Below are 21,870 nucleotides of genomic sequence, written 5' to 3'. Positions count from 1 at the left end.
GTCCTCTATCGAAAATGGATCCCGCGCTTTTGTGTACTAGCCGCAATCAGCACGGACCAGGGAATACACTTTGAGTCAACTTCTTTTTTGGAGTTAGGCAAGCGCCTGCGTTTCAAATAGCACTAGACTGCATACCATCCGCAGTCCATTGGGATGCTGAAACGTTGGCACCGGATACTGAAGGCCGCCTTATTGACTCACGACGATCCGTCGTGGCTGCAGTCCTTGCTTTTCGTCCTCCTCGGCCTTCCCAAAGCCCACGGAGAGGAATTCACGCCACGCCCGCGGAGATGGTGTACGGAGAGACAATACGCCTACCCTGCAGTAGATGTCAGAGCAGGGTTAAGTGACTCAAGCATGCTGCGTCTTCTCAGGGATGTGTTTTCGAAACTACGACAGACTCCTGACATACGACACCGGAGGTCAACACCCCAAGGGACCTCAAGACATGCTCGCAGGTCCTCATTAGGGTGGACGTTCCTCGGAAACCACTGCACCTGCCATAAAAGGGCCTCTTTAAAGTCGTGGAGCAACGAGACCACTCTTTCAAGCTCGACATTCGGGGCGGGCCCGAATTGGTCTCCTTGTTGAGACTGAAACCTTTCGTCGAACCAGGAAACATTTCTAGAAAGCGCTCGCGAAGCATCAGAGTCGCCCGCTAATACCATTGGCGGAATCGTGTTCCGGGTTCCTCTGCTGAACCCGCATGGTTTCAGCTGTACACCTGGTAACCTCCAATGAATGCAGACGTAATCTCTTTCTTGCTTCGTATTTATGTAATAAATACTGCCGAGCATTAATCTCTACAAACTTTCCTCTGTGAAATAATATAATATATATAACCCAGAAGACTTTCGTGTTAAATAGATGGAATTAATCACCATGAATTCTGCTTACGAAAGATCTTTCATTTTAAACCGTAAATGATAAGCTTCCTCAAAAGGTACTTTCGCCCCATTTGAGGGTAAGTAGAGGCTCTCATAAACTCAGCGTAAAAGGGTGCTTTTCATTGCATGGATGGGGGTTTATAGTTCCATCGTCCCAACTGAATACAAGGGTATAACCACTTCCTAATAAAGTACGTGTGATTAACAATAAGACGATTTCGCTCGCTTCTAAGTCGATGCAGAAATTTATATTTGTTGTTCATCGCTCAGTGGTGTACTCTGAAGAGCTAACCTGGTACCCCACTGGCGCGAACAGTGAAGGAAACGGTGTCCTCTGGTGGCCGCTTGTTTACAATAAAACCCCATGTTAAACCAATATCGGACCTAAAGAACAACAGCAACGCCATTCTCACTGAAGGTATGGCTCAAACTTTTTCAGAATTAAAAACAATTATCCAGAAATCGATGCTATATATGAGCTAGTAAAATAACATACGCCATACGATCAAGAAGTAGGCACGATATGTACGCTCACAAGGTCCAGACCCGGAAGAAAAAGGAGATCCCCCTTGGTTGCAGATTTATTTCGGATCCAGGATAGAAAAAAATTAGATCAGGATTTCAGGAAACCCTGAGGACGCCATCGATCAGGGCTATAAATTCTATACTTTTTGCAACCCAAATAAGGATACCTAAATTGCTCAGCAGCAGCATTATCAAAGAAGCTACATTTATAGCTATTTTTAAAAGAGAGGCAGACCATCGCTCTAGTACTCAACTGTTTAGTTAGTCCGATTTATTATCCTACCCTCCTTAGAGAATTATTAACATCCATGACTGCAGCCGGGATTAGAACCCGGGGCGCAGAACTGGAAATCACAAAGCTGATGGAACTAGGAGAACGCGAAGGTAACTCCTCAACTACCTCAGTAATTGCATCATCCAACTTAAACCTAGTCACAAAACTCTCATGACTGAGTTGTATCTTTCTCCAACTGATGAAACTTGGTGCATGAAGTAGTAAGTTGAGGTATGGGTAGAGATCTTTTACTAAAACGCTTTTTCATTTCAGGATGGATAGAACATATGCACTTTTAAAGCCGGTTTAAGGGAAAATCTGGGTCCTGGAAAATATTTTCTGTGAGTACAAGAACGCCTTTGGACGAAAACATCCTTTTTACCCACTCTCCTAGAAATCTTCCATATAGGTACAGAATACAAATACACATACAGAACGTTTCATTCCCAAAAGTTTAGCGATAAACTTTTAATTGATTTGTCCTACAAAATAGTGTCGCTAATTTATATTGTTTTTTTGTCTATTTCGTTCTTTCATTTGATTTCGTCAGAAGATTGTTGTCTAGTATTAGAATAATAGTCTTATAAATGCGGACAAGCACAAAGATTCACCTCAAATCCCCCAAAATTTAAACAATGCACATCTAGAGACCGACTCTGAATTCGCATAGATACCGGACCATGGTTTCCTGTCTGTCCTTCGGATGTGCTTCTCCATCGCTCAGCTACGGAATAAAAGCCTCTGCTGAATAGTTGAATATACAATCCTAACACCCAAATCTTCTGAAATTTCCCATGATAAGAAAACCTGCTACCGAAAACAAGATTATTGAAAAAAACAACTCCGAAATATTTACCTGACTTTGCCATGCTATCTTCCACTGTAAGCAGATCCCTTACTCTCTCGACTCTCCCAGCTCCCTTAAAATATTTACAAAAATTGCATTATTTGTAAGGTGTAGTGCAGTTTTTATTCTCCCCAGTATTTTTCAGTTTTTATACTCCCCGAATTTATATTTTTATATGTGCTGCCATCAAGATGTTTCCTCTGGACCTGCCGTGAGCTATGAATTCATCCCGGTCTTCTTTCCGTTTCAGTATCCTCCTTTATCTATCGCTCTAAAGTTTCATCTCTTGGATTATTTATGAATTCCAGCGCTCAGTCTTCATCTCCTTCATTGGTTGATTCGCTCTATCGTTTCGTTTGCTATATCTTCTGGAAATTTTGTGCATCCTTGCGTTTTACACTGTTTACCTACTTCGTTTTCTTGCACTTCTTCGACTTCTTATTTTTGGACTCAGTTGGGTTAGACAACTATCAAGGACTACGTTGATGGCAAGGACGTTGAGGACACGGTAACAACGACATGGATAATAATGGAGCAAGAGTAGAAAAGTGCATCGAGGCTCCAAGATATAGACGAGAAATTTTTGAGTTTCTCGGAGACAGGGCCCGGAGGATTCGCTGCGCTCGGAACGTTGGCTGATGCAGTAGCATTGGGAATTTCGTTATTGTATTGCTTCCAGGGCAAATGGTCAAAAAACGAAAGAAACGGGAACATAAACGAATTTCTCTACCACCTCATCGTTGTGCCGCACTCTTGTGACAACCCTATCCTTGGATAGTATAGATGAATGGAGTGCATGGCTGGTGTTACCAGAACTACACTCCGATTCAGGACTCGCAAAAACAGAGTTGTGCATTTCATATACTCTTAGGAAGATGGAATCCTTATCCGCTGGCAGATAACCCTCTTCCTTTAATCTCCTAATGCGTAGTACAGCTTCCTTTGGCCTTGTCTCTTCTAATCAGTGCTCCAAAGGCGTCCTGTCCTGGCAGCCCAGTTTCTAAGACAACTTAAGTTCCGTCGTCAGAAGCTTACTACTGAATGCTTTACTCCTGATGCCATGCTACTTCGTTAAAGTTACATTGCGACATGTGGAATGGGAATTTGTAGTCGAACAAATTCAAGCGAATAGGACGGGCGAAAACCTAAAACCTACGTCCTAAAGCCGTTTACGTTTCGTTTTCGTATTTTCTGAATGTTGTTTCCATCCTCCTTTCGGTCGTCTTTCGGATATCCTTAGAGCATAGCACATTGCATAAAACACGACACACATATGCTTGCATGTTTGCTCTAGATGAGGTTTTTTCGGGTTAGGTATGATACGTTTGGTGGCCCCGACCACGTATTTTGGTACTCTCGCTGGTCTATGGTCCGGGCGTTGAGTGGATTTACCATATTTTCGTAAGGATATCAGCGCAGATATGCTATATAAGATTTCATTGCATTTCACTAAAGTTAACGATATCATCGTCATGGAAGTTTCAGGACAACAAAGCCCAACTGTTCTGTATAGAGGCGCAACCTTCTGCTCGTAATCGGCCGTATAAAATACGAGGCAATAAGATATCGTTGTCTATTCATTATGTTTGTCGAAGTAATTTCGTAGGAGAATTTTTGGGAGCGTGGAGTAGGGTGAGTTCAGAAGACCGTTTGTTTGCATGAAAAGGAGCTCGCTCAATCTTGCAGGGATCAACTGATTGGGTAAAATCAGGTGTACTAGGCCTGGACATCGTTTAATAAACCATTCTCTTACAAAGGGGGTTTAAATTAGTTTTTTTGCCACATAACCTTTACGAAAGATAAAGTTCTTAAACTGAGGAGATCAAAAACCTTCTCCCATCCCGCATTTAGTTGATTAATACAATGGCGCTCTTCCGTCAAATCTTTGTTGATGGCACTTCTCAGCATATTCACCGGCTGCAGGTTAGACTACCAATAGTAGTGGTTAAACACCAACTTGTCTTTGGACGGGCACCGTGTTTCCTATTTTCTGCCTTTCTCATCCTTACGTACTTTTTGCTATTTGAACCCCTGCGACTTCTCAAGTACATCTCCCTCCAACAGTACCCAAATCCCCTATGAAGTTCACGTTGTTACTTCCTTACTTGATGGCTATCTACAGCTCAACGAACGATGGCACAAAAATAATGTCACTGAGCAGAAAGAATAATAAGCAAATATATCGGCCATTCATTTTCTTATGCATCGTCATTAGCTCCTGTTAGAAGCTCCCCCAATTTTGATTTACTTAGTCCAAAGGGCTCAGTGGTTAAAGGACTAGGCTGTCGTACGTGGTTCGAGTCTCAGTGGTGGAAGAAGGATTTGCATCGTTATTAGATGTCGGATACCAAAACCTGAAGCAAATCAGCGTAATGTAGTCCTGCAATGATCATAACGGTTTTGAATGCAGTCCTTTCACACCCTTCAAAGCTCTGGTGCAATTTGGAAATCCTGCTTATATATGAGCCACTCTCATCCAAACACCCCCTTATCAGTTCTGCCTCATATGGCAAAGGCACTCACTTAGCTTTTTGGAAAAACGTAGTTCACTGTCTATGATGGCCAGCATTATTGCGGCGCTCCTTCTTTGTGAGTGAACTATCCACTATCGCTCGCATCTTCTAATCAAATTCAAGGCTTTCAGCCAGATACGTTTCGCTTCCTACTAACGCCTTGGCAGCCTATCTTTCAAAAAACAAAAGAACTTTTATCTGGAAAGTACTCTACAGGCCGAATGAGGGAGAAACCCTTACCTTATAAGTAGAAAAGCTAAACCTAAAACGTGTTTTCCAGCATTTCTTTCAGAACATAATTCAACTTGTAGTATTGGAATCTGATGAAAACCATTTCCTGGCACACTTTAGATGAGATTTTATCGAAGGTACCTACTGAACCACCCATGCTCAAAAAAAGCTTGCTTTGTTTTTGACACCAAGTAGACTGTAGTTAATGTTCTTAGCCGGAAGGTCTTTAGACTCTTGAGCTTCCTAAAATTGTAAGAAGGAGATTTTGGCAAACAAACGGGCTGATAACTCATTTACGGAGTTGAGACCATCATGTTACCTGCATCGGCTCCAAATGCCAGTGAAGGGGATGAGCAACCCAACACACTTACACAGTTGGAGTCAGTTTTCTGGAATTCTCGACCAGGAACCTGAAAGTTAGTTTAAAGGGATGTGGATAAAAGTGGACGCTATCGGTTAGTTTAAGAACGGGTCCGCCGACCACCCGGAGGCAAAAATTTTTCTCATATCAAGGGAGCAGGCTGTTGTAGGTTTTCCGAGCAAGACATCAGTTTCCAGGATTAGGAGGGCCTGCTCTACTGAATAACCGCTTGACGAACTGAAAATCTGGGGTAGAATTGTTTCTATCGCCGTGCTCATATATCATCAACTTGAAACCCAGAAAGGTAGAAGACAGACCGGTAGTTAAATTGAAGGAGGATTTTCATTTTTTCTTTTAGATGTTTATGATCTGAGCACACTTCCAGAGCTAGTGAAAATGGGCATTCGGCAAGCAATAATAATAATCGTTAGCGCAGCAGTCCTTACTGGATCAGGGCCTTGAAGTGTATTAGAGCGCTTCATTCAAGCAATGGTAATGGATTGCAGCACCCTGTAGAAGACAATGTGGTCAGCATTGCCCATGATTATTACCCTAATTTAACTCAGGTACTTATTCATAGCTGAGTTTACTGGTATCCAACGTCAAATCACGGTAGAAATCCCACTACCACCAGTGAGATTTGAACCGCAACCTTCCGTACAACAGACAGGTTGAGTAATATTGACAATAAATGGCTGATGCGAGTCAAGTAGTGGACTGCAGATCTCATCTACCAGGACCGTTAGTGAATGGTGTTAGTCGCACCCTGCATGAGGTGGCCCTACTATTAATAAAACGCTATCGATCAAGCCTAGGGAATCGAAAAACGGGGCAGGAATTAGGAGGCTTGATATTAGCTATGCTAGCACAGACAAAGGAATTATACTGACCATATTGCGGAATATACTTCCGAAGCAAATACTCACTCGTGAGTAGCAGGAAATTGTATTATATGTGTTATCCCTAAATAGCCAGGCTGGAAAGGAACAGGAGCAGGTGATGATATATCATCACAAATAGTGACAGTATATCTTCCCGAACCCGCAGCACTAGAGACGGAGGATCTTGTACGCCTCTTAATTACTTAAAATCATGATCCTCATACGCGATTATGGAGAGTCTTCAGAAGTAAAGGTGGAAGACAAAGACAAACTCCTCAATTCCTTCTCAACCTCCCAGGAGGTCATAGAGGCTGAAAGTACAGGATCAAGCAGAGAAGTAAACCTGCTGTCCAGTGAGGAGGAGAAACTGAACGACCTAGTCCTGGGTGCTCTAACTCTTAAGGCGGTTAGCGACGTGCAAGAAAGCGCCATGTCGAAGGAAGAGGATAATAGTCCAAAAATGTAGAATGTCACCAAACACCAACGGAGCTAATGGCCAGCACAAATATAGCTCAGGTAAACCTCCACCATGCAAAAGCTGTATGAAAGGGCAACATTGAATAGTGCTGGCTTAAGGACCCTGGGCGCATCGGAGCCAGATCCATGGCTTGGCGGAGGATGAAGTATAGAGGTAATTTGGAACTACTCTGCGGAAAATCATTCTTAAATGTAATTTAAAATATATATATCTCTCAGAGTTCCTGACTGGAGTCCTTGCGACTGCTTCACTGAAGAGGAAAGAACTCGGAGGAAATCGTATCGTCGAGCTACTTCCTAGGAAACGGCATTCGGAGTCTACCGGAGCTAGCCGCTAGACTGGCAAAGTTTTGTTAGTAAAAGGCGCTACCACTTCTCTTCGATTGGGATGGCAATACTCATGATGAGCGACTCTGGAGAAGTAGCAACACTAATCAAAGAGGTGAGCACCTTTTTTAATATTCTTAGAAACATATAGCACAAAAAACACTCCATCATTCATGACTAGCACTAAACAAAGGATACTAGATATAACTCTAGGGAATACTTTAGTGAACGGGCTGATCAATGATTGAAGGGTGTTGGAAGAGCCATCTATGTCGGTTCACAGAATAATCAGATTTGACACTAACGGCAACTTCGTAATAAAAAGAATACCAACGAATCCCAGGAGCAGCGCACATGGGCAACAACATGGCTCATCTACAAGAGGGATAGTGATATCGGAACTGGAAACAATGGTATATGACCTCGACAAGGTCATCATTGGCGCATATGAGACCAACTATCCTGTCAAGACAGTTAAGTCATCAAGGTGTCCCCCGGTGGAACAAGAACCCAACCAGAATAAAAACAACAACAAGGTACAAAAATTTACTGACGGCGTAGAGCAACACCATCAGGGAAGCAAAATGGGACACTTTCAGGAAATTCTGTGAGTGGACCATACACACTATATCTACTGAAACTGAAGAGGACAGAATACATCTGCCTCTAAGAACTCATTTCCCATGGTCCAACCCCACGGCGGCAGGCGATAACATGCTTGACACCCCAGCAACAAACAGAAGGGGAGAAACTTCTAAGAGTAGTAAAGACAATATAGCTTTGGAATATATACCAAAGGCATAGAGGCGAGCAAAAGTGGTCTTCTTTCTGAAAATGCGTAAAAAGGATCCCTTTCACCCTGAATCTTTCAGACCAATTTGCCTAACATCGTTCGTTCTCAAAACGATAAAGAAGGCCATGGACAACTATATTAGAGCTAACATTCTTGTGCAATCCCCTATATCAGTGTCAACACGCCTACTGTGTAGGACGGTCAACCAAAACTGTATAAACTGACGGATGTATTCGAGGATGACCTAGAAAGAAAGGAAATAGCAACCTCCCATGGAACCACAGAGGACAGAGCATTATTATTCTGACCAACAGCCAAGGCACTTGGGTCCAACCGGATTAACTCCAAACTAGTATGGGAATGCCTTGAGAGACTGAACACCCGCGGTTCGCACAATAAGGGCGCCTCTATACGGACCAAAACCCTTCAGCATTGAAAAACGAAGAAGAAAGGCTGAGGGAACTATACTGGACGAACCTACCAGGAATAGTGCAGTCCACTGACGATATCATGGGAAGAACAACCCGAAATGTACAAACTTCCTTCATCCAGATCGAGCGGGCGGCGCGAGATCTTGGGCTGCTCATCAATGAAGGTAAGACGAAATATATGGTGGGAACGTCAACACCAAAAGCCAACCAACCACTATCATCAAATCGCACTGGCCAAACGAGAAGGGTACAGATAGGGGACTAAAACTTTGCTAGATAGGTTTAATTGCCCCCAAAAAGCCTCCGGATTTTAGTGGCAATACTCACTGACAACTAAACTACCAACAACTAGGGATATCTAGGTGCACTGTCTGCAGGTCCAGTGTAGACTGTAAAGAAATCTCCTTACATGTTCTGGAATAGTATCTGGCACTTGGGGTTGTCGAACACTTGAATACTTAATACCTGATGCCACGTTGAAATACTTGAAAGTAAGGAATATATTGTAATTCCTGTATTTCTTCTAGGACGCAGTGTAACTTCCCTTAATAGAATAATAATAAGGGGCTGATAGATGCATCTTTTGAAGATTATGAAAGGGATTTTGTCAAGCCTATTCGATTTTTCCTCTTGTTTTTTTTTATGAAGATTGCTTTTGACGAAGTTGGTTTTTGGGATTAAACCAGTAACTCTGTTTAGGAGGCGGGGGTACTGGAACAGTCCAATCATAATGATTGTTTGAGACTAGGGCAGTTCAGTTCAACTCAGAGATGTTCTTTCAGGAAATTATTACCAAAGAATTTTTCAGTAGAGGATACGTTGTGTGGAAGTATTCCATTATTGGGTGCAATTTGGCTATGTCGGGGGGCTATTGATATTGGCGGATCCTAGGATTTTCTTGTAGTGGATACCCTTCAGGATATCGGTCCAGGAGAGAGATGGGGTTACGAAGGAGCGTACTAGCACAATCTCATCAAATACCTCGTAAATTACTGCAGTATGTTGATGAAACGGATGTATACCATGAAAAACTTTCTGGTTCTGTGGAAGTTGGAGGTTAGGCAGTCTGACTTTGAGAGACTGGTTTAGAAGTCGCCAGGTGACGTTCCTGAAAACAGGCAGAGGGGAGAAAGACTCGATCGGTGAGTTGGAAATCAAGGATAATGGTATCGTGGCCACTGACCCTAGGTACAGTTTTAAAGGAATGGTGGGGTTATAAGAATATGGTCGATAGTGAATATAAATAAATAAATAAAGAAAAGGAGAAATATTCTGTGCATCGAGACATATGGTCAGCGAGGAGTGTACTTTGCGACCGTTATTATTGATATTGGAGTGGAACCGGTAATTAAGCCTAGCGTTTAAGCAGCTCCTAGAAGCAAGCGCCACGATTTGTCAGCTGGGCTGGTCCATGCAGAAAGATTTGACGGAGGGTAGCCACTCGTATGTGCAGTCTGAGCCTGACTTCCATACTGCTATATATGGGTCCCGCTTTTACCCTTTGGTCGCTATCTTGCCAAATACTGTTGTTTTATTGTTATTTATTTTATGTACTTATTTCTATAATTCTTTCTATTTTGTTATTATTTCTATACTCTCATTTGCTATCCTATAATCTAACTTTTCATGCATATATTGTTGTCATTAAACCTTACTGAGATGTAGCTAATCAGCTGTATTTTCCCGCCACAGTTGTCAGTCTGCCGAAATACATTTTTGCTCCCGCGAGACACCTAAACTCCCTCTTTACTATTTCTCGCCAAATATTTCGAGGGCGACCCACTCGTTCCCCACTCTAGGATAGTTGACTCCATTGGATGATATAGCCACAATTGGAGTTGCGTGATCTATCTGCTGTCATTTTTGTTTTCTAATCAGAGTGTCTGTCGACACCGTTCGGAATCGTGCCGGGTCAAAACACCTCGATAACAAGACAAAAATGCATATTAACGGAAACTTGGAGTTTTCGAATAATGATTGCAGTCACTTCCGTCACACGTTGCCATAAACAACCTCGATTTGATATTGTTGCTGAAGTATCTACATTTGAAAAATGTTTTACAAAATAACGAAGGTGCCTTTAACGCTTTTAATTATGTACCAATTAATATCGAGCTCGGTCCCGTCAATAACAGAAACAATGCTGCCAAGAGAAACAAGTTGATCGACACCTTAAAGCTTTCAATGACCCGTTAGACTGAGAACCTTGGTTTTGTTTGTGTTTATTGTATCTATATTGCATTGTCCAAATCTGCTGCCTCCTTCTCCAAATCCAAAGCCATTTAGTCAAAATCCAGGACTCGTTGGGAGAACAAGCAGATTTCATCAGCGTGGTCGAAGTACTTGAGAGATGATGTCATGGTCTGTTGAAGCTCCCCTGGATAATAAGTTTTGAGTTTTACTTGTCAAAGCCTTCCGTCTTTCCTGTAGTCTCTTAAAAAGTAGGAGTTTTGTAGGCCGCCACCCAGACATGTGTTGATCTGTGAGTTGTGTTGGAATCTGATACGTCCAGTGTAGGTCTCACCCGGGTTGCCCCTTCCGCGGAAGATTCGGCTTCCTTGCGTCCGATTTCTCAGAACATTAGCGCAACTAGTGTTGCGGCCAAATCCATGTCCTCATTCCCAATGTGTTTCACCTTCCTTCGCAGCGTCTTCTTCTGTCACCGGCTTGAAGCCAGAAGCAGGTTCGCGGTGTCCAGGTCGCTTGTGTCCATTTCCACATACCAACCACCTTTGGCAATGAAATATCTTCATTATCAATCTCTTTCGACATTGAGAACACAAAATTTTGAAGAAAAAGGGAAACCGTGTTTGTAATACTTAATCGGTTCTTCTGGTCCGAAGGCCAGGACCGAATTAAAATGATTTGCATATGCATCTATTTTCTCTTTTGAGCGAGTTTTGAATTCGTCCAGAGGCCTATATAGGCCTTTCTTAAAAGCCCCTCAATACATGAGGTAAACGATCTGCAGGACGTATATCAGGCACATTTTTCTCAATTTCATTGAAAGCAAAAAGGAAGAGTTAGCTACTCCTTCCGCTACATTGGAAGATAGCAGGAAGCAGTTAAAAAAGGATGATCTACGGGAGGCCAACGGAACTCCTGTAGGCTCCGATGGCAATCAATTGAATAACACGATTTCTTTTGAGTGGTGAGTGTCATCTCCCCAGAAGTAACGCTTTGCATTTGGACATCCTCCTAGAAATGGCCCTCTCTTTCTGAAGTATGGGAAGATTATATAGAGATGGGAGAAGTATAATGATTGACACTCTGAACGTTTCTACTTCTTAGGGAAAAACTAGCTGAAATCAGAAATTTGTTAAATATCATCCACAAAGTTCTTTAAAGTTAACTTATATGGTCGCAACCCTTTGCGCGCCGTTTCGAAAACTTATATAAAAAGTACCAATAAATTCGCATTCTCCTAGTCATTTTTTATTGATGACGACAAAGATCGAGGGCGTATCCGTTCTTGTGCCAATCGTCCATCATGGGTAATTATGAATGAACGACTTACATCGTTCTAATAATTGGGGGTAAGCGCAAGGTTTATCATTCACAAACATCAATTCAGTTTCGCTCACAAAAGTTTCGACTTGCGAAATACTTCGCAGCGAATTTCGACGAAAGGCCAATGCTGATTATTCGAAACAGAATCGTCTTCTGAGCAGGTTCGTCAGCAAACAAAGATAACTGTCAAATATGAGGCTCAGCAAATCCGTAACTATAACTGGCTGATGTGAGTTTTACTCAAACGGACATGCAGTGAAAGTACATGCTACTCGGTACAGCAGCATGATAATGGCGTTCTTTTGGCCTCAACTGAACGATATGAGGGTCCAGTAGGATGGCACTACCTGCCACAGCGCGCATAATACCATCGATTTATTGAACCAACGATTTCCAAACCAAATCATATCCTAAAGTTCCGATATCAACCGGCCACCAAAATCATGCGATCATGAGATTTTCTTCAAAATGTTATCGAAAATTGCATAAAAAGGTCAAAGGTATGTGATCAGAGCCATAGGAACCGTACTTAATCGGATGACGTTTTCTTAACTTCTAATAGCAAAAATGATCTCAAGCAACTCTCCTCATGCAACACGGTCTCAGATTAAATCTGGATAAAACTGAGTTTCTGACGACCGGTCCCCATGAAACAGGCACAATCACTGTCAGCGGCAGGGACCTATCCAGAACTGAGCGATTTAAATATCTCGGGTCAACACTATCAGCCAATGGAGAATTTCGTTATGATTGGAACCCGGATAAAGCGACGTTCCGCAACTGGTGTTCTTTGTGATCGGCGTATCAACGACCGTCTCAAATCTAAAATTTACCGCAATGTCGTCCGTCGTGTCGCTCTCTATGGTTCTGGATGTTTACCGACTATAAAATACAATGAACGGCGCCCGAAATAAGGATATCCGCGATCGACATGGGGTTGCAACGATCGTGGAAAAACGGCAGGAGAGGCATATTCGATGGTATCGTCACGTAATTCGCACTAACGAGAATTCACTTGCCAAGATTGGTCTGAACATCGAAGTTGATGGTAAGCGACCAAAGGGCCGGCCGAAGCAACAGTAGCTTGATACGCTGGATGGGGACTTTAAAGAAACGCGATTGCATCCAGATTAGTCATTTGATAGAACTAAATGGCGAAGCCGATCACGACGAGCCGACCCCACTTGTGAACGGAACGAAGGCTGAAGAAAAGGAAGACTCACAAAATATGTGTTTTATTGTTAAATTAAATCATGCACTCTTATAGGGACAACTTATAGGTACCCTTTTCACCTCCTTAATTGTAGATACTATTAGACTCTAGAATGTCCTGGAAAAAAACGGTTTTTTTCTCTACGTAGCCAATTTTATGTCTGCAACACATCCTTCCTACAGTCCTTTTTTTGAAACTGTACAATGACCATCGTGACCAGAATCATCATATCCTTATCCTAGCGCCCATTGTCTGCTGTTCAATTAAATAAATAAAAATAATCATAATTCAGCCAACTTCTGCAAAGTCCTTATCCTAAATTGGTTGTGCAGCGGAACCGACTTTTGACTTAGCAAACCGATTTCTCCCGTTTGTTTCCCCCTGAAAGATACAAAGCATTTTCCTGTTATAGAGCAATGTAGCCATTTAGTCAACCAACGTCCTAACACTGCCCTGCAAGTGAATCCAATGTTTTATGCTGTGCATAGAAGGTCCTTTGTAAAGTAACAACCAGGACCTCCTTCGTTCACTCCAGCATGAATAACGCAGTTCAAACACAACTAAAAATTTTAAAACAAAAGCAAAGGAGCTAATTCCAACGGCAACAGCTAATTCGAGATCGATGAAGTTTCCAAAAAGGAATCTCCTCAGCGTACGTGCAAGACAGGCGGGGGTCCAACATCCACCCATCGAATCAAAGCAAACTCCGGTTCGTAATTACTAAAGGGAAATCCTCTTGCAACTCTGAACCGCTGAAACTTGAACGGAAAAACAATTTATTCGTTACGAAATTCCTCCACCCACCCCCACCCCGGTCTCCACTCTAGTTTTTCCGCACCAACTAGTTTTGCATCACACACATCTTAGCAATCATTCCTTCTTCGACTTTTGATTCCTTTCTCTGATTTCATTAGCATTCAATTCGAATTTTTTCTCCGCTGAAATAATTCATTGTAGCCTTTGGGTTCTTCCAGTAACTTGGAATTACGCAAATGAGTACCCGCGGCTAGGCGGGGGCAGGCGGCCAGGGGTGAATTCTTGGAAAGGAGCTCGATTACTCAAAGCATAAGCTCCGAAAAGAAAATAAATGATGTGGCGGCGTTGTAGCTTGCATGTTGCAATCGAAGTAGCCTTGCATCCAGGATGCAGGGCGATGCGGGCGGGGAGCGACTTACAAGAAACGTCAATTCCCTCCTCCCGGTGCCCGGCCGCCCGCACTTCGACTATTTCAGCCTCATCAACTCGCTCGCTCAATGCTTCACTTGTTCGTTTCCAATCAAATGTTCGCCTCATCGCCGGGCGGTTGGGGGTATCCTTTCGGCTCCCGGCATTGTCGATGGGTCGCTGTTCGAGAAGTCTCCTATTAGAGTGTGGTTCGCACCCAAGTCCAGCCAAGTATCCAACTTGGCGCGCTTATCCCTTGGGCGCGATGGAGTCCTGCTTCTTTTATCCCTCGCTGTCAAGTGAGGCTGTGGAGAGAACTAAATTAGGGTCTTACCAAATTGTTTCTGAAGTTCCAGCGAAACAAAGACACAAACACTCTTTTCGGGTTTCTTGAATATTTTATTTACTTTATCACTAACTTTCTACCTTAAACTTAAATAACCGAAAAATCTCCAAACAGAACTTCCGACCCGACCCGACTCCAACGCGTTTGACCTCCCCACGACTAGACTTCCACACGTATGACTCCAACCACGGCTCCACTCCAACACACCTGACTTCTAAACGTATGACTCCAACCACGGCTCCACTCCAACACAGCTGACTTCAAAACGTATGACTCCAACCACGGCTCCACTCCAACACAGCTGACTTCTAAAACGTTTCCGCGTTGCTGCAGTTTTTTATATGGAAAGTCCATTAGTAGCAACCCGGAACTTAAGTTTGTTGGAAAAAGTCCAATCAAACAAAAACTGCACACACAACAGTCAACCGTTGGCCGAGGTCGTCAGAATATTTTCCATATGTTATGGTGCTGGTGACGACATCGCCCAGTAGCAAGCCGGAACACGGAATCGCTTGCATTTTGCACATTAGCACATGTGCATGTTGTATGTTGGCACATGGGCAAGGTTGCTGTTGTTTATTATGATATGGGATCAGTCAGCAACGTACGCTGACCTTGCAGCAATCACTACCGATGATTGCTGACGCTGTTGATGTTAACTTACAAGATCGATTGATTGTGGGAAATCGCTTAAACATTCTCCCACCCGAGAAAACTTCCTGCTGAGGCGGAGCATTTTGTTGACGGTCATAATAACTTCGGTTGGTCCTGATGATCTGCTTGTGCCAGATGAGTAATCTGTGGTCGTTGAACTTATTACCTATTATTACAAAAGATTTTCTTCTTACGAATTACATTACGAATTACAAGATGTGTACATTTTGCACTTATTTTCTAATGTTACAAAGTTATTTCTTACGGAATATAGTTTTATCTAGTTTACAAAAAAATCTTTACATGATGCTTATTAGTTACGGTAATGATTGCTTTAAAAATTTTTTGTTCATTAATAGCTTCCTTACAGTTTTTTTTTTTTAATGGAAGCTACTTTACAGCGTAACAACAGTTTCTATTTAACTTGATTAGTAACTTCCTTACAAGATTTAGATGGAAGTAACTTTACAAAATGTTAATTTAATTGAACTTACTAGTAACTTCCTTACAAATATTTTTTTTTTAAAATGGAAGTTACTTTACATTTTTTTTTTTTTTTTTTCGTAATTTTTCTTGATGTAAACATCTACATATAGAAAGAAGTTATACGTTTGTATTGAAAAGAGACTTTCATACTTGACAATGTTAGTTTAGTAAACTATTACTACTGTATTTTTTGTTAATCACCCAATAACAATACTAAAATCATGCATGCATTAAATTAAACACAGTAAGGATCATGAATCTTAGGACGCGGCATGGGTTTTATTTACATTGCCGTGAAAGCTAATTCATGAACCTTAATTCGTAACATGGAATATATTTACAAAAACTAGATACTCACTTCAACTACTATATTTACAAATCCAATACATATATACAGTGCACCCTCTTGGTCAATTTTGTTATACAATTGAAGTGGTGATTCCTTCACCCCTGGTTTGTTCCCCTGACTCTCGCCAACTCCCTGGCCTAAAGGAAGCCCGACTTCCTGTCTCTCCACCTCAAGCTCCACGCAACGGTGTTGATCAGTTTAGTCAACGACGAGAACCGGGTGCTAAAATTGATAAAGCCCTTCGATTCCCCATAATCTAAAGAGACGCAACTTATTATTGAATTTTTTATCACAAAGGGAGTGACAGGTAGATCCCCTTGCAAAAAAGGAGGACCCTCAAACCATAGCTTATGGTTTACAAATTTCCGGGGGAGCATTCCTCTTGATGCACAATCAGCCGGGTTTAACTTTGACTGTACATAATGAATTTCGGAAGGAGCGAGAACCTTTCTAATTGATGCGACCCTACGCTTTACAGCCTTATTTTCAATTTCCTTCTGACTTCGGATCCAAGCGAGGGCTACCTCAGAATCAGTGTAGGCTAAGCACTTTAGTGGAATTGCCCCTAAGCTTTTTTTGACATCCCTTAATAATTCGACTAATAATACCACGCTTTCCAGTTCGAGCTTGGGAATGGTACAAAGCCCTTCGGCTTGACCAACCCGGGCCTTCAGAGGGGTAACTCGCCCTCTTGATGCAATAAGACGGACGACGTAACCCCGATGTGTCTTGACTCTGCTATAAATAACGGCAGCGTATCCATCCCCCGAAGCATCACTGAAACCAACTAACTCAGTTACGTGGCTCTCATTACCGTACCCAATCCATCTAGGGATTTGGACCTGATTCAAATCTCCTAATGAAGCAAACACTTTTTCTATTTGTTCTTGGGCAACTCCTGAAATCTCTTCATCCCAGCCATAACCTTCTTGCCACAACTTCTGAATTTCGATTCGTAGCTTCATAATAACGGGCAATAGCCAGCCAATGGGATCAAACAGAGATGCACTCACACTCAGGATGTTTCTTTTAGTGAACATAGTAATTTTTCTTATCTTGATACTATACTGAAAGCAATCCTTTTGAGGATTGTAGTGCAACCCCAGGATCTTTAAGTCACTCTCAGCCTTTTGCAATTCTACAAAGGAATCAATTTGTCGCGATCTATCTATGTTTTCCAAAACTTCGCTATGGTTACTGGACCACTTCGTTAGAGACATCTTCCCCTTCTCCAATGTTACCGAAATTTTTTTAATAATTTCCTTGGCAGCACCAATGCTTGTTGCCCCATACAACAAGTCATCCATGTAGAAGGCGTTTTTTACTACCCATTTTGTCTCCTCATCGGGTGCGTTGTCCTCGGCTACCTGATGAAGTGTCCTAATCGCCTGCCAAGGAGCGCAATCAATCCCATAGGTCACTGTTTTCAGAAAATACTCCTGAATAGGTTCCTTCGGGTTAGATCTCCATAAGATTCTCAGTCTTAACTGGTCCTCTGGTTTCAGCAAAATCTGGCGATACATTTTAGTAATATCACTGGAGAAGACAAACTCAAATTTCCGACTACGGGTAACAATATCAAAGATGTGGGTTTGTAACTTTGGCCCAGGAAGAATTGCTTGATTAAGACTAACGCCATTCGACGTTGGACTGGAGGCGTTAAAAACATTCCTGAGCTTCGATGTGGTAGCATCCTTGCGAATCACACTCAGGTATGGTATGTAATAAACGTCTCCACTAGTATCACCTCGGAGTTCAGTAGGGACCTCTTCCATATGACCCAAGTCCCGATATTCTGACATGAACTCGTCCGATTTCGTTTTGAGTTCGGCGTTCTTTAACCACCGTTTCTCCTGGCCGAGAAAATACTGAACTGCCTTGTTAAATGAGTTTCCCAACTGAATATCCTCCTGACGCCACGGGGTTGGTACAACATACCGACCGTCTTCAGTTCGATAGTGCTGTGATTGGAATAAATGTTCACATCGCTCTTCATCCAATTCAACCCTATCATTTTTGTCAATGGGCATGTCCCAAAAAGACCTTAGGTTTTGCTCAAGTTCCTCCAAGGAAACATATGAGGCCGTAACTTTAGAAGCAGGCAATGCTGCAGAACCAGATACTACCCACCCAAATCGAGTATTTTGGGCTAAAAATCCTTCCACAACTTCCACTCCTTCCAAAAATAATTGAGGAAGGACATTGGAACCTAGAAGAACCGGAACATGCGAAGCGTGATCTGTAACTGGATCTGCCAGCCTCTTGCCTGGGAACAATGAATTTATTCCCTTAGGTGGACGAGGAAGACCCCCTTTGGTAACTCGCTTGACTACCAGCGCCTTCGTTTCCACGTTTGAGCCATCCTCTAAACTAAGAGTCAACCCGACAATTGAAGACACTCTTCCTGCGGATACTCCTCCCACTCCGGATACTTCCACATTGGTTCTCTTCTTAGTTAGTCGCAGCCTTTGAACTAACTCCTCAGTGATATAACTGCTCTGGCTACCCTGGTCGACCAAGCACCGAACTGAAATTACACTTCCATCCTTTGCCTTTATCTTTATTACAGCTGTGGGCAATATAGTTTCGGAATGGGCAAGTTTTGTAGAGTTTTCTGCGTGATGAGAAATACTCCCTTGCATGTATGACCCGCTCGATCGATCTTTGCCGGGATGCAATACTGTTTCATGCTGCCCATGACAAAGCTCACATTTCAAAAACTTACGCCTTTGACATTCCGTACCATTTTTGTACTTATGGGAGGCACAGAAGACACAGATACCATAATGCCGGAGAAGATCCCCTTTGTCCTTGCTGTTTATTAACCGTGGACATTTTAATACCAGATGATCTTCCATACAAATGTAGCATGGAAACCGCTTTATTTTTCCCCCTTGTGCTTTTGCGGCAAGGGAAATTTCCCTATGCGGTTTTTTTTCGACCACCTAAGGTCTCTGCCTTCTTAGCAACGGAATGTTCTTCTGCTTGAACCTTCGCGAGTCCGCCCAACCCCTCCCAATTGGGAGACATAACTATGTATCTATTTTCCAGGAATAGATCAATATCATCAATTGTTACGGGAAGTTTTGGCTGTTTTAGCAATGAGTCAAATTCCCGTCGGGTGGAGACATCCATTTTACGGGTAAGGATAAAAGATATGAAAGGTACACCTTGATCACAATTGAACCCAGCCTTCCTCAGGTTTTGAACCACTGAGCGCATTGTATCAAGTGCCCTTCCAATGGTACTGGGGTCTTGTAATACTATCTGGGGAAGATCTATGAGGGCCTGGATCTCCTTTTCAACCAGCGCCCGAGGATTACTGTAGCGTCGTTCCAGAAGTTCCCAGGCCTTAGCGTAGTTTTCCCCATGCACTCCTAAGTGCTCTACGACTCTCCTCGCATCACCTTTTAATTTGCTCTGCAGCATCATTAGCCTTTCAGCTCGCCCAATATCAGATCCTTCATAGACTGATTGAAAAATACTACGGAAAGACTCAAAGTGACGAAGATCCCCATCAAACGAAGGAATATCAGGGACTGGTGGACAAGGACGAGGTCTATGACCGCGATTCCAATAAGGAATGCCTTCGGTCTCGGAGCTTCTTAGCCCGAAGCCTCTTGACGGCAACGGTATGTCACCAAAAGGTATGTTCAAGTCATCGCGAACCCTGGGAAACCATTCTCTAGAGAACAAGTTTTCCGGTTGTTTTGTCGCGTCCTCCGACTCCCCTTGAGCTTCATTAAGCTCGACTGAAGGTCCGGGGCGTGGACTTGATGTTACCCTTCCACCTGTGATTTCTATATCGACGGGAGAGCCTTCGGGAATGAGATCGCGATGAACACGCCCAATCAGCTCCTTAGTAGCATTGTAAATACCGATCATAACGGATAGTTTATTTTCTCGGAAATAGACTATGTCCTTAGAAGCGTTTTGGCGAAGAAGTTGGCTGTGGCCGGCGAGGAAATCCCAATAAAGCTGTTGCACTTCTTCCCATGCCGCAGCAAAACGCTCTCGCGTCCTTTTTTCTTGCCGGAGTTTGACTAGGGACTCCCGCACACTCTCAAGTTTTGCGACCCTTTCTTGCTGGGCATCAATAATTGCCTGAATCTCCATTCTGGCTAAATTTAAATATCGCGATAATACCAAGCTCCGCGGCGATAGTAACTTTGCGCCTTTAATCTGGGCGCCGCAACGACAATAATTTTGCGCCCTAAGATTTAGGCGCCGCAACAATAATAATTTTGCGCTCTAAATTTGAGCACCGAATCGATAATTTTGCGCTCTTAAGTTTGAGCGCCGCAACGATAATAATTTTGCACTCTTAATTTGAGTGCCGCAACAACAATAATTTTGCGCCCTTAATTTAGGCGCCGCAACAACAATAATTTTGCGCTCTAAATTTGAGCGCCGCAACAACAACTTTGCGCCCTTAATTTAGGCGCCGCAACAACAACTTTGCGCCCTTAATTTAGGCGCCGCAACAACAACAACTTTGCGCCCTAAAATTTAGGCGCCGCAACAACAATAATTTTGCGCTCCTAATTTGAGCGCCGCAGCAACAATAATTTTGCGCCCTTAATTTAGGCGCCGCAACAACAATAATTTTGCGCCCTTAATTTAGGCGCCGCAACAACAATAATTTTGCGCTCCTAATTTGAGCGCCGCAGCAACAATAATTTTGCGCTCTTAATTTGAGCGCCGCAACAACAATAATTTTGCGCTCTTAATTTAGGCGCCGCAACAACAATAATTTTGCGCCCTAAAATTTAGGCGCCGCAACGACAATAATTTTGCGCTCCTAATTTGAGCGCCGCAGCAACAATAATTTTGCGCTCTTAATTTGAGCGCCGCAACAACAATAATTTTGCGCTCTAAATTTGAGCGCCGCAACAACAACTTTGCGCCCTTAATTTAGGCGCCGCAACAACAACAACTTTGCGCCCTAAAATTTAGGCGCCGCAACAACAATAATTTTGCGCTCTAAATTTGAGCGCCGCAACAACAACTTTGCGCCCTTAATTTAGGCGCCGCAACAACAACAATTTTGCGCCCTAAAATTTAGGCGCCGCAACAACAATAATTTTGCGCTCCTAATTTGAGCGCCGCAGCAACAATAATTAGTGATTTCCACTCCGCAATGGCAATACTCTGAACGGGGCACTGAATACGTGGGAAGCGCAACACTGTAAGGATCTATCCTTTGGTCTGAACGCGCCCACGTAACAACAAAATAGTGCACTGAAAACGTAGGAGACGCAACACTACAAGGATCTTTCCTTTGGTCTGAACGTTCCTATGTTGTTCCAGCACAAACAAAGCACCGATAACTTTACCGATGTACTATATGAACCGTTCAGTATTGTCGCGGCGGAACACTAACACGTTTGTAAACTACGCACTTATTAACAACAATTTGCACAAGAAACTTTATAAAAATTCACTGTTTTATAAATTTTAATTTACAAATACTTACTTGAAGGATCCTAATCCGGCTCGACGGACCAATTGTTCGAGAAGTCTCCTATTAGAGTGTGGTTCGCACCCAAGTCCAGCCAAGTATCCAACTTGGCGCGCTTATCCCTTGGGCGCGATGGAGTC

General features: G+C 42.9%; 1 long non-coding RNA gene across 1 annotated transcript; it reads right to left on the bottom strand.

Moving 5' to 3' along the window:
* Positions 1–14,616: 14,616 nt before the first annotated feature.
* Positions 14,617–15,265, bottom strand: LOC119658040. The gene is made up of 3 exons (XR_005250197.1): positions 15,055–15,265; positions 14,861–14,929; positions 14,617–14,739 (listed from the first exon to the last, which is right to left on the bottom strand). It is a non-coding gene; the product is annotated as an uncharacterized LOC119658040 (long non-coding RNA).
* Between the last annotated feature and the right edge of the window lie 6,605 nt (positions 15,266–21,870).

Source organism: Hermetia illucens, chromosome 5 (assembly GCF_905115235.1).
Source record: "Hermetia illucens chromosome 5, iHerIll2.2.curated.20191125, whole genome shotgun sequence".
Taxonomy (NCBI): domain Eukaryota; kingdom Metazoa; phylum Arthropoda; class Insecta; order Diptera; family Stratiomyidae; genus Hermetia; species Hermetia illucens.
The sequence above is the reverse complement of the archived record's forward strand: the minus strand, read 5'-3'. Positions and strand labels throughout refer to the sequence as shown.